We start from the raw sequence: 13899 nt of genomic DNA on the forward strand, positions 1-13899 counted from the left end.
TTTCTTTCTTTCTTTCTTTCTTTCTTTCTTTCTTTCTTTCTTTCTTTCTTTCTTTCTTTCTTTCTTTCTTTCTTTCTTTCTTTCTTTCTTTCTTTTTGCTATTTAATATTATGCTGTTACAAAAACCTTTGAACTGATAACTCTTTTTATTGTTTTTAATAACATTCTCAAGGTATAGTCTCAACAATGGAATTATTGGGTCACAGGGTGTGATTATTGTAGTAGCTTTTGCTGTGTACTGCCAGATTATTCTCCAAAAAAGATCCACACTTCTGTGATTCCACCCTCAACAAATATTTTTATTATCCACAGGTCTACCAGGTGTGAATTTTGTGACTTTAAATTATTTTTTGGCAATCTGTTGCATGCGAAGTACTATCTCAAAGTGATTTAATTTGCATCTATTTATTTGTGAGGTTAAAGATGTTTTTCAAGTGAGAATTTTTAATTTTTGGTGATAATTTAATAATTTTTGCTGCTTCTTTTGGAAATCATTCATTCATATCATTTGATATGATAAAATCCATGATGAACTAAAAATTTCTGCTAGGATTTGTAATAGTTTCTCTTTTAATTTGGATGTTCATTTTTTTCTTTCATTGTTCTGACACTTTTCCAATCTTCTTTATTTTAATGATTTTTTTCAGACAAATGTTTTAAAATTTTTTCATATAGTCAAGCATATCTATTGTGTTCATGATCCCTTCTATTTATTCAATTAAAAGAAAATTTTCACCTATAAGTAAGATAAATATTTTATTTAATTTTCTTCCAACATTTTATGTTTTATCATGGTTTCACTTGTCTCTCTTCTAACTTAAATACCCTGGGATATGTTATATAACATGCATTTTTTAAAAGAAATATTAGAGATATTTAGAAATATACAAGTCTTTCTTTAGCCCTTTTACTGCTAGATCAACTATTTTTTCTGGATATTTTTGTTAAAAAAATCTTTCCTCAGTTTTATTTTCAATCTATTGTTTTCTCAAACACTTTTGTATACATATGTCTATTGTATCTTTTCTCTTCCACTTAAATATTTCTCTATTTTTTCTCTATTACTAGATAGTTTTAATGGTAACTATTTTGTAATGCTATCACATTTCATTTATATTACTCCCACTTCACTCCTAGACTAAAGCAGGGCTTCTTAAACTTTTTTCACTAGCAACCCCTTTTCACCTGAGAAATTTTTATACAATCCAGCGCATATAGATATATAAAGTAGATATGCAAATCAAACATTTACTGATAATAAATCATAAAAAAATTTATTTTAAAACATTTTTGGTATACATACATTTTACCATTTATTAAACATGAAAGCAAATTTGCATACTAATGAAATAGATATGCTTGTTTATTTTTACATAAAGAATTAAATCTTGATAGAATATTTGATACTGCAGGTTGTATAGCATCTTCAATGTTTTTTAGAGTTGATTGATATTTTGATTTTATGTTGAGTTCATATAAATACATAGTACAAAATGGCAGAAGTATGTTTAGGTTCATTTCAGAAATTGCAGGAAATTCTGTCCTAATCTCAAGCCAAAATTCATTTAATGATTTTTTTTTTTTAGGAAACTCAAGTTTTAAACCTGTGTCACTTGATAACTCAGCAAATTCTTCTTGAACTTTAAATGACAGATGACTGACATTTTTTATTTCAATTGAGTATGGTTTATGAACCCAACTTAGTTTTTTTAGAATCAAAATTTGGAGGGAAACATTTCTGAAATGGTGTCTCCAGGCACTTCAGATGATCAATTCTAACTTTTACAATTAAATCTTTGGGAAATTATTTTCAATTATAAAATTATCTGTACTGGTAAACATTTCTAAAGAACCATTTTCCACCCTATTCTTCCATATGTTAACTTTTTAGTAAAACTTTCCATTTTATATTTTAACATAACTGTTACAATTTTTTTTTCTTGAAGCAATACATTTAGATCATTGAGTTTTTTAAAAAAAATCTGATAAATAACAGTTTTGAAAGCCATAAGTCATTATGAAAAAAATGAACAAAATGAGATTTCTGTTCAGTCAAAAATATAACAATTTAATCTTTAAATTTCAATAATCTATTTAAACTTCACCCTCTTGAGAACCACTTTACATTGAGTCCATGTCTTTCCAAAGGTTTGAAAACAAATGACTATTAAGGGCACAGCTTTTAATGAAATTAATGTTTTTGATAGTATTGTGAAGCACAACATCTAACTCTGGTGATTTTTTTTGGCTATGTGTGCCTCCAGATAGATCATGCAGTGAATAAAAGTGATACGTTCATTGCCACCAGCTTTAACTTCTGCTACAAATCCAACATTCTCACCCATCATTGCTCCAGCACTGTTTGTACAGACTCCAATGCAATTTTGCCACTGTAAACTTTGATTTGTGAAAAATTCATTGACTTTTATATATCTTCCCTTCTTGTGTGCCCTTCCAAAGGGTGACTAAACAACAATTTCTCATGTATGCTTCCTTCATAAACATATCTTACATAAAGTAACAGCTGTGCCATGTTAGAAATATCAGTTGTTTTATCTAACTGAATTGTAGACTTTGGGCTGCCCAGCTCATAATAAGCTGCTGGAATTGGTCATTACTAATTTCAGAAATTCTTTTGGAAACAATATCATTCGATAAAGGAATTTTATGAATTTCATCCCTGTACTTTTTCCCCATGAACTATTTCTGACATTTTAATAGCAGCAGGTAATATGAGATCTTCTTCTATCACATAGAGCTTTTTAGTTTTTTTAATTAAATAAGAGGTTTCATAATGCAAGTAAATACTTTTCATTGATAGTAACAAATTTCTCAAACATCATTTTTTCTTTATTGAAGATTTTAAAAGTTGTTCAAAATATTTGTTTGGTTTATTGCAGTATGCTTAATGCTTGGTATTAAGATGTTGTTTTACTTTGGCTGGTTTCATGCTCTCTGCAGCTAAAACTTCATTACAAATTAAGCAAAGAGATTTTTCCACATCATCATCATTAGAAGTAAATCCATATTGCAAAAATGACTCAATATATTTTCTTATCAGTTTAGGTTTACTACAAAGTGGTAGAGAAGACTTGGCCATATTGTCATCAGTATTTTTACCTCTTCTGTCTAAATTTAGCCACTTATCCATAACTGAAAAATACTTTTGTCCTAAAATATAAATAAATATTGCTAATAATTCTACAAATAAATACTTGCTTTAGTTTATGAAATTACATTTGTTTGTGCTTAATTTTAAAAATTGATGTTCACCCTCACATACACATAGAGTGGGATAGTGGAGAAATATTATTAAAGGGCTTGCTGCGATTAAACACTTATGTTTCTGTAAGAGAAGGTAATAACAGTAATTTTCAAAATCAAACATTCTAATACAATCCAAAGATATACTAATTTGATTCTTACATACTGAGGAATGAGAGTAGGAAAATATTAAACATCTTTATTTTCCATAATTAAACTATTATGTTTCTGTAAGAGCAGAAAATTTTGTATATACAGCAAAAACACTGCAATTCATAACATACAACAGTCTCAAATATGAACTGAGGTGTTTCTAGCAGCATTATTTGGCATTGCGTGGCATGAGGGCATGTGCAGTGCAAAGTGTGCATATTATGTGCTCAGAACCAAGGCTGCAGTGAAGTCATGGGATGCAATAGGGCAAGCACTGCCAGAAGCACCTCAGATTCATTACATGTTTGATCTTGAATTTATTTATGGTTGTTACATGTTCAGAAACTTTTTACTGTTGCCAATTTCTTTTTTTTTGTGATCCCTACATTCAGTTACAGGACCCCATATGGGGTTGCAATCCACAGTTTCAAAAGTGCTAGACTAAAGTATAACAATGAATTCTTAAGCACATAGGATCATATTTTTAGAGCCAGTGTTGACATTAGAGGCCACCTTGTCTGTTCCTTTCATTTTATAGATATGGAGACTAAGGCTTATGGAAGTTTAAGTAACTAGCTGAAGGTCACAAGGGCAGAAAGTAGCAGAGCCAGGATTTGAATCCAGGTCCTCTGACTTTGAATCCATGACTCCATACTGACACCCTCAACAACTAAATAGTGTATGTAACAACCAAATTAACTTGACTTGGGCACTCTGTCCATCCAGAACAAATTGCACTCACTTTAATACCAAGTACAATATGTTTGTAGATTGTTATGTTTGAAAAAATCTCTACCCCGAGGATGGCAGAATACAGGTTCAAGACCTGGGTAAACTCTCCTAACATTCCCTTCCAAACAACTTTAAAATAATTTCTCAAATCAAATTTTAAAGTAGCAGATTGAACAAGGTCAGAGGGAGACATATTCTCAGCTTAGACAACTTAGGAAATCTGTAAGATAAGTTGAAATACCAGAGTGAGCACAGACCCAGAGTGTGGCAGAAGCACCAGTGGTGAGTTTTGGAGGCAGCCTGGACAGCAGCAGCTTTGGGACCTCTCAGCTCAGAGACTATAAGAGGGACAAATAACTGGTCAGAAAAGAAAACTTACAGGGAACCTTTTGTTGGCACTGGGGGAAACTTGTGCCAATTGGCAACTTTATTGCCCATAGGTAGTTTTGGATAACAGTTCCAGATCCAAGAAGAACACTAGCACTTATAGCTGCTAGAGAGAAGGAGATATTCCTGGGTAAAGATTAGAACTCAGACCAGGAGAGCAGTGACTATACCACCCCCAAGGATAACACCTCCTTGGAAGCTCCAAAAATTTGCAGACCCTCAGAACTAGCTCTGAAAAGAGCAGCACAAAAAAAGTTTGAAGCTTGACACAGTGCCTAAGCACCATTAGGCAAGCAGAGCCCAGCTTTACCATGAAGTTTAAAGGAAAGAAATAGGCTAGGGAAATGAGCGAACAGGAAAAATAAAACAAAAACAAAACAAAACAAAACAAAATAAAACAAAACAAAACAAAACAAGAGAAGACAAAAAACCTCTTACCATAAAAAAAACCACTATAGTGGCATGGAAGACCAAGACATAAACTTAGAAGAAGGCAACAATGTGAAAATATCTGCAAGCAAAATCTCAAAGAAAATTGCTAAATAAATTCAAGGTCAGCAAGAATTCTTGGAGAAGTTAAAGAAAGAGATGACTGTTAGAGGAAAAATTGGAAAAAGAATGAGAGTGATGAAAGAAAATTATGAAAAGAAAATTAACAGCTTGGCAAAAGAGGCACAAAAATGCTAAAGAAAAAAAAAAGACACATAAAAAAACAGAATTGGCCTAATGGTAAGAGAATTACAAAAACTCAGAAAAAAAGAATTCATTTAAAAGCACAGTTGGCCAAATTGGAGGGGTGGATCCACAAAATCTTTCTAAAGAAAATTATTTCTTAAAAATTAGAATTTGGCAACTGGAAGCTAATGACTCCAGGAGGCTTCAAGAAACAATAAAACAAACTCAAAAGAATGAATAAACAGAAGAAAATGTCAAATATATCTTTTGAAAAACTTATCTGGAAAAACAGACCAAGAAGAGATAATTTAAGCATCATTGGACTACCTGAAAGCCATGACCAAAAAACCTAGACATCATATATCAAGAAATTATTAAGACAAACTGTGCTAATATCTTAGATCCTGAGGGCAAAATAGAAATTAAAATAATCCACCAATCACCTCCTGAAAGAGATTACACAATGAAAACTCCCAAGAATATTATAACCAAATTCCAGAGCTCCCAGGTCAAAGAAAATATTGCAAGAAGTCAGAAAGAAATGATTCAAATCTCATGGAAACATAGTAAGGATCTCACAAGATTTAGGAGTTTGTACCTTCTAAGAACTTTTTCATTATTAGGGAAGTTAGAAGGAATCTGCATTGACAGGGGACATGGGTATTAGTCAATTATGTTGAGATGATCTCCAATAAAAAGAATATGGGGGTGAGAAAGAGGCTTGCACAGGGAGAAAGGAGAAGGGAGAGTTTGAGGAGGACAAATCTTGTATGAGGGAGGCACATTAAAAAAAAACAACTTTATAGTGGAGGAGGAAATGGAAGTGGGACAGGCAATACTTGAACCTCACTCATTAAAATTGATTCAAAGAGGAAAGTATACATCTATATTGATATCAACATAGATATACTCATACACACATATACATACATACATATATCTACACACATATACTCAGCTGGGTAGAGAAATCTACATACCCAATAAGGAGATAGGAAAGGAAGGGAATAAGAGATATGGGGGGCATGACAAAAAAGAAAGAGGATTTGGGGGGCACTGGTGGGAAACAAGACAGACTTCTGAAGAGAGACAGGATGGAAATGAGAAAAGGATAAACAGAGAAAAATAAGATGGAGGGAAATGCATGGTTAGTGATCATAACTATGTGAATGGGATGAGTTAAGCCATGGAACAGAAATAGATAGTGGAATGGTTTGGAAACCAGAATCCAGAAATATGTTGTGTACAAGAGACGCACTTGGGGCATAAAAACACATGTAGTTGAAACGAAGGACTGGAACAGAGTTTATTATAAAAAGATTAAAATTATTATTATTATTAAAGAGGACTAGGGTAGCAATCATGATCTCAGACAAAGCAAAAGTAAAAATAGATCTAATTGAAAGAGATAAGCAGGGAAAATACATTTTGCTAAAAGGTACCATAAACAATGAAGTATATAAAAAATACAGCAAATTTCTCTGATAAAGGCCTCATTTCTCAAATATATTGGAAACTGAATGAATTTATAAAAAAAAAAGTCATTTCCCCAATTGAGAAATGGTCGAAAGGTACAAACAAGTGATTTTCAGAAGAAGTCAAAACTATCTATAGTCATATGAAAAAATATTCTAAACCATAATTGATTAGAGAAATTAAAATTAAAACAACTCTGAGTTACTTATCAGAAATAACAAATGCTGGAGGGGATGAGAGAAACTTAAAAACATCAATGAATTGTTAGTGGAATAGTGAACTGGCCTGCCCAATCTAGAGAGCAATCAGGAACTGTGCCCAGAGGGCTACAAAACCATGCATACCCCTCAATCCAGGAATCCCATTACTAGATCTGCCCCAAAGAGGTCAAAGAAAAAGGAAAAAGACATATATATTATTTATAGCAGTTCTTTTTTGTGGTGGCAAAAAAATTAAAAATGGAGGTGATGCTCATCAGTTGGGGAATGGCTGAACAAGTTGTGGTATATGATTGTAATGGAGTATTATTGTGCTACAAGAAATGATGAGGGGGGTGGTTTCAAGAAAACAACAACAACAACAACAACAACATGGCAAGACCTATATAAACTGATAGAAAGTGAGAACAACCAAAAGATCATTTTGCACAGTAATAGCAATGTTGTAAAGTTGAAGACTTTGCTACTTTGATCAATAAACACAGTGGTCCAAGACAATTCCAAATGACTTATGGTGAAAAAATGCTCTCCACCTCCAGAAAAAAACAAAACAAAACTGGTTAATTCTGAGCGTAAACTTAAGTATGATTTTCTCACTTTCTTATTTTTTCTTTTTTTATGATGTGTCAAATAAGGAAATATATTTTGCATTATTTCACATGCAGAATTAATATCATATTGTTTGCCTTCTCACTGGGTGGGGGGAAAGGAGGAAAGGAGAGAGAGAATCTGGAATTCAAACTTTAAAAAGAAAAAAATGCCAAAAATAAATTAATAAGAATAAATAAATGAGAAAAGAAAGGAAGAAAGGAAAGGAAGAAAGAAAAGAAAAAAAAAGAAAGAAAGGAAGGAAGGAAGGAAGAAAGAAAGAAAGAAAAAGAAAGAAAGAAAGAAAGAAAGGAAGGAAGGAAGGAAGGAAGGAAGGAAGGAAGGAAGGAAGATTCACCACCCTGTTGCTGATCTGGTAATGACACTTCCTGAACTTTCCCCACTTCGGTCAGTTTGCTGCTTGTAATCTGTGATTTAGGAAATCAGATAATTATGTTTATTAGAACTGTGGATGTCAAATAAGATTTAGCAGGTTTTGTGAGTCAAAAGGCATTCCATGAATCATTGCAATATATTAATACCGGAAAATTATTCATATTAAAAAGGTGGCCTTTTTTAGGGAGAAGAAAAAGCCTAATGCCCACCATAGCCATGAAACACTTGATCCACTTATCAATGAAAAGATGTGGCAACCAAGTGCAATAGAGAGTCTCAGAATTTTAGATACAGGAGGATTCCTAGTGGACATCTAATCCAACTCATACTCCAAAATGCACCCATCCCCATTATATCGTAACCAACAGGTTTGTTTAAAGGCCCCAAAAGATGAGTAACTTACACTTCCAGGAGCCAAGATGGTGGAGTAAGCAGTAAGTTGCTCTCACTACTCTTTATTGACCTCTAAAAATCCCAAAAATAAAGCCTCAAGAAAAATCCTGGAATAACAGAGCCAGCAGAAATATAGGCTGCAGCATTCTTTTAGTCCAGGAGGCTTGGGGCATTAACTGGAAAGGTCCCTCTTGCTCTGATAGAAGGGGAGCAATACAGGACAAGAGGTGTCCTGGCAAGCAAGCAGCAGCCCCACCTCAGCAAACCAGCAAAAGATCCTGAAACCCAGGATGGTGGAGCGGGCAAGTACCAATACCAGAACACCCCTTGTGCCCTGGCACAGACATTGGAATCATCAGACTCCACCTAGGAGAACTGCCATGTGTGCCAGCAGGCAGGCATCTTCCAGCAACTGAACCTCCAGGATGCTTCAGGGTAGCCCAGGGGAGCAGGCATCCTCCAGGGGCCAGACCCCCTCCCCACACACCCTGAGAGCTTTATTGTGGCCCCAGAGAAATGCAGAAAAACCTGGCCTAAGCACACACCAGCTCAGCACCAGATAAGCTGACAGACCAGTACAGCTTGCAGCTGCCAGCACCTGAGACCCCAGCACACAAAACTAGTGGCCATACCTCTGGCCCCCAGCACAAGAAGCCTGGAACAATGCTCCCTGTGCTCCAGCAAGAGAGTTCAATTTCAAAAGCCAGGAAATAGGCAAACATCATGAACAAAAAACAGAAGTGGACAATGATCATAAATTCTTTCTATGGATATAGGGACTATCAAAACAAAAATTCAAAGGACAACATTGTCAATATACCCACATCCAAAACCTCAGAGGGGAATATGAACTGATCTCAAGCCTGAAAAACCTTTTTGGAAGAGCTCAAGAAGGATTTAAAAAGTCAAATAAGAGAAGTAGAAGAAAAAATGTGAAAAGAAATGAGAGGTATGCAAGAGAGAGTCAACATCTTGGAAAAGGAAGGACAAAAATTGACTGTAGAAAACAATTCCTTAAAACGTACTATTGGACAAATGAGAAAAACAAAGTACAATGAAGAAAACAACTCCTTAAAAAGCAGAATTAGCCAAACAGAAAAGGAGGTACAAAAGTTAATTGAAAAAAAAATTGTTAAAATTAGAACTGGGCAAGTGGAAGCTAATTGACTCTATGAGACATCAAGAATCAGTCAAACAAAATAAAAAGAATGAAAAAAATGAAATAAAACATAAAATATCTTATTGGAAAAACAACTAATCTGGAAAATAGATCTAGGAGAGATAATTTAAGAATTATTGGTGTACCTTAAAGTTATGATCAAAAAAAGAGCCTCGACAGCATCTTTCAAGAAACCATCAAGGAAAACTGCTCTGAGGTCCTAGGACCAGAGAGTAAAATAGTCATTGAAAGAATAAATTGATCACTTCCTGATAGAGATGCCAAAATGAAAATGCCACATTCCAGAATTATCAGGTCGAGGAAAAAATAGTGCAAGCAGACAGAAAGAAACAATTCAAATATTGTGGAATTACAGTCAAGATTATGCAGAACCTTGCAGCTTCTACATTAAAAGATCAGAGGGCTTGGAATATGATATTACATAAAGCAAAGGAGCTTGAATTACAAGCAAGGATCAACTACCCAGCAAAATTGAGCATAATCTTTCAGGCGAGGAGATGACCATTCAACAAAATAGGAGACTTCCAAACCTTCCTGATGAAAAGACCAGAGCTCAACAGAAAATTTGATCTTCAAATACAAGACTCAAGAGAGGCATAAAAGGAAAACAATAAAGGAAAAAAAACACATTATTAAATAAGGGCAAACTGTTTACATCCATACATGGCAAGATGATACTTGTAACTTTTGAGAACTGTGTCATTATTATGACATTTAGAAGGGATATACATAGACAGAAAGCATGGGTATAAGTTGACTTTATGTGATGATAAAAAATCTAATTAAGAGGTGAAAATGGATTATACTGGAAAAAGAGGAAAGGAGGAGGCAGAAAAAGTAAATTATATCACATGAAGAGGAGCAGAAACATATTATAGTAGAGGGAGAGAAGGGAGGGAGATGAGCATTGCTTGAACCTCACTCTCATTGGATTTGGCTCAAAGAGGAAACAACATACCCAGGTTGTTGTAAAGAAATCTAACTTACCTTATAAGAAGAAGGAGGGGAAAAATGAAAAAAAAGGAGGAGGTGGATAGAAGGGAGGGCAGATTGAGGGAGGCAGTGGTCAGAAGCAAAACACTGGTGAAGAGGGAATGGGATAAAGGAAAAAGAAAATCATAAATAAGAGAGAAAATGGGATGGAAAGAAAGACATAGTAATCATAACTGTGAATGTGATGAGATGAACTCTTCCACAAAACAGAAACAGCTAGCAGAGTGGATTAAAAACCATGATCTACAGTATGTTGTTTACAAAAAACACATTTGAAGTAGAGGGATACACACAGAATAAAGGTAAAAGGCTGAAGTAGAATACATTATGCCTCAGCTGAAGTAAAAAAAAAAACCAGGATGCAATCTTGATCTCATACAAAACAAAAGCAAAAATAGATCTAATTAAAAGAGATAAGGAAGGAAACTGCATCCTGCTAAAAGTTATCATAGACAACAAGGTAATATCATTACTAAACATATGTGCACTACATGGCACCTACACAAAAACTGACCATGTATTAGGTCATAAAAACCTCACAATCTAATGCTGAAAGGCAGAAATTATAGAAGAGAATGTTGAAACTAAAAATTACTTCATTAATTTAAAAAATGAGAAACTTACTTCCTTCTGAAGCAGTCCATTTCACTTTTTGAAACTCTAATTGTCAAGAGATATTTCCTGGCAGTAGGCCTAAACCTGCCTCTGCAATTTCCAACCATTGTTCCTGTTCTACTCTCTGGGGCCAAATAGAAAAAAGTTTAATCCTTCTTCCATATGACAACTCTTAAAATACTTAAACATGACCGGCAAACTCCATTCCGTCTCCCTACCCCCACTATTCTTCACTTCTTCAGGTTAAACATCTCCAGTTCCTTCAATTAACTGCTGTAAAATATGACCTCAAAACCTTCTATCATCACTTTGCCCTCCTCTGGACCTTCTCCAGATTATCAATGTACTTCTTGAACTCTGGTGATCAAAATTGTCCACCGTCTTATAGGGCTAGCTTGATTAAGGCAGAGTAGAAGAACTAATATCTCTTTATTCCTAGAAGCTACATATCTCAATACAGAACAAGATCACATACCTTTTTTAGTGGCCACATTACACTGCTCATTTATATTATGCTTCCAATCCAAGAACATCTACAGATCTATTTTGGACCAATGTTTGTCTAACATGTCTTCTTTTCAGAACTGATAGAAATACCATGATGCTGACATGTGCATAGGGAGAAAATGGATATTCAAGCACCTAAAATATTTATTCATGGTTCTATTTAGAAACATTATGCAAAACAAAAGGAAGGGAATAGATAGGTTTAATTAAATAGCTTTGCATTCAACCATGATGTGTTTCAGTGTAATTGTCTATGATACTGTTTGACCATTAACTATCATCCATTGAAAAATATTTATTATGCTTATTTTAGGTGAGATGGATTGAAAAAGAAGTAGTTTAGCTGCAAAGAAGGCTCTGTGGAAGGAGCTGGAATCTGCTCGGTAGATTACTGAAACAAAATATAGTTTTTATAATTCATTGTTGGTGGAGTTGTAAATTGATCCAACTATTCTGGAGAGCAATTTGGAGCTATACTTAAAGGGACATAAAACTGTGTGTACCCTTTGATCTAGCAATACCACTACTAAGTCTGTATCCTAAAGGGATTAAAAAGGGGTGTGTGTGTTGGGGGGGGAAGGGCCTATTTGTACAAGGGTGTTTATAGCATTTCTTTTTGTGGTGCCCTAGAATTGGAAATTGAGGGGATGTCCATCAATAGGGGAATGGTTGAACAAGTTGTGGTCTATGAATGTAATGTAATACTATTGTGCTATAAGAAATGATGAGCAGAATGTTTTCAGAAAATCCTAAGACTTATATAAACTGATGCAGAGTGAAGTAAGCAGAACCAAGAGAACATTGTACACAGTAATAGCAATGTGATGAACAATTGTGAATGACTTAGCTGTTCTCAGCAATGCAATGATCCAAGACAGTCTCAAAGGACTCATGATCAAAAATGCTATATGCCTTCAGAGGAAGGATTGATGAAGTCTGAAAACAGATTGAAGCATATTATTTTCACTTTCTCTTTCTTTCTTTCTTTCTTTCCTTCTTTCTTTCTTTTTTTCTTTCTTTCTTTCTTTCTTTCTTCCTTTCTTCCTTTTCTTTCTTTCTTTTTCTTCTACTCTCTCTGAATTTTCTTCCACAAAATGACTAATATGGAAATGTGTTTTACATGATTGCACAGGTATAACCAATATCAGATTCCTTACTGTCTTAGGGAAGCATGAGGAGAGGGAGGAAAGGAGAGAATGTGGAACTCATTTTTTAAGTGAACGTTTAAAATTGTTTTTATATATAATTGGTGAAAATATAAAGTTATTTAAAAAACAAAGATATAGGACTGAAGATACATACACACACACACGTGTGTGTGTGTGTGTGTTTTAAAGAATGCATACTTTCACACATTGATACTTAATTTACCCACATAGGAGGAATGCCTCATATAAGTTGTACAAACAAAAACAGACACAGATCTATGTCATAAAAGTAACATCTCCTCCCAATCAGGTTAGGCTAGTTTTTCCTTAAAAGGTATTAAAATCATCTTTAAAACTTAATTAATTTACAAATCTGGGAACCTTTATACATTCCTTCTCTTCTCCCCCACCTGCCTGCCTGCCTGTGGCTTAACCCAGCCCAGCCCAGCCCTTCTCAGTTGGGTGTAGCTCAGCTCAGTGCAGCCCCAAGGATCCAGACCCAGTGCCTCCCAGTACATACTCAGTCCAGTTCAGCACAGCCTTGCCTCCTCTAGCCTAGCACTATGGCAGATGCTTTCACTGGCACCTGGAAGCTGGTTGACAGCAAGAACTTCCATGACTACATGAAGCTTATGTTGGTTTTGCCACAAGGCAGGTGGCCAGCATGACCAAGCCCACCACCATGATTGAGGTCAGTGGGGATTCCATCCCTGTCAAGACTCAGAGCACTTTCAAGAACTCCAAAATCTCCTTCAAGCTCAGAGTAGAGTTTGATGAGACAACAGCTGATGACAGGAAGGTCAAGTCTATTGTCACACTGGATGAAGGTAAACTTGTCCATTTCCAGCAGTGGGATGGGCAGGAGACCACACTCACTCAGGAGCTCCAGGATGGAAAGTTCATTCTGACACTAACCCATGGCAGCGCTGTCTGTGTTAGGACCTATGAGAAGGAAACAGCTTGAAGGCAGCCCTCCTGTTCACGGTCAACTCCTCTGCCAAGGGCTACCACTGAACTCAACACCAGATTGCCTCATTTATGTATGCTGTCCCCCTCCCCACTCCAGTGTTTTGTACCAATTGACTCTGGTCAAGGAACCCTCCAGAAATGGAAAACTTATGGTGCTGTCCTGGTCCTGGCTGAAGCCCATTCTGTATTTTTTAAAACTGCATCT

The 13899-nt window shown here is 35.1% G+C and overlaps 1 pseudogene; it reads left to right on the forward strand.

Moving 5' to 3' along the window:
- Positions 1-13288: 13288 nt before the first annotated feature.
- LOC114052450 lies at positions 13289-13689 on the forward strand (annotated as a pseudogene).
- Positions 13690-13899: the final 210 nt, after the last annotated feature.

This window comes from Vombatus ursinus, unplaced genomic scaffold (genome assembly GCF_900497805.2).
Source record: "Vombatus ursinus unplaced genomic scaffold, bare-nosed wombat genome assembly UNPS02014807.1, whole genome shotgun sequence".
NCBI lineage: Eukaryota > Metazoa > Chordata > Mammalia > Diprotodontia > Vombatidae > Vombatus > Vombatus ursinus.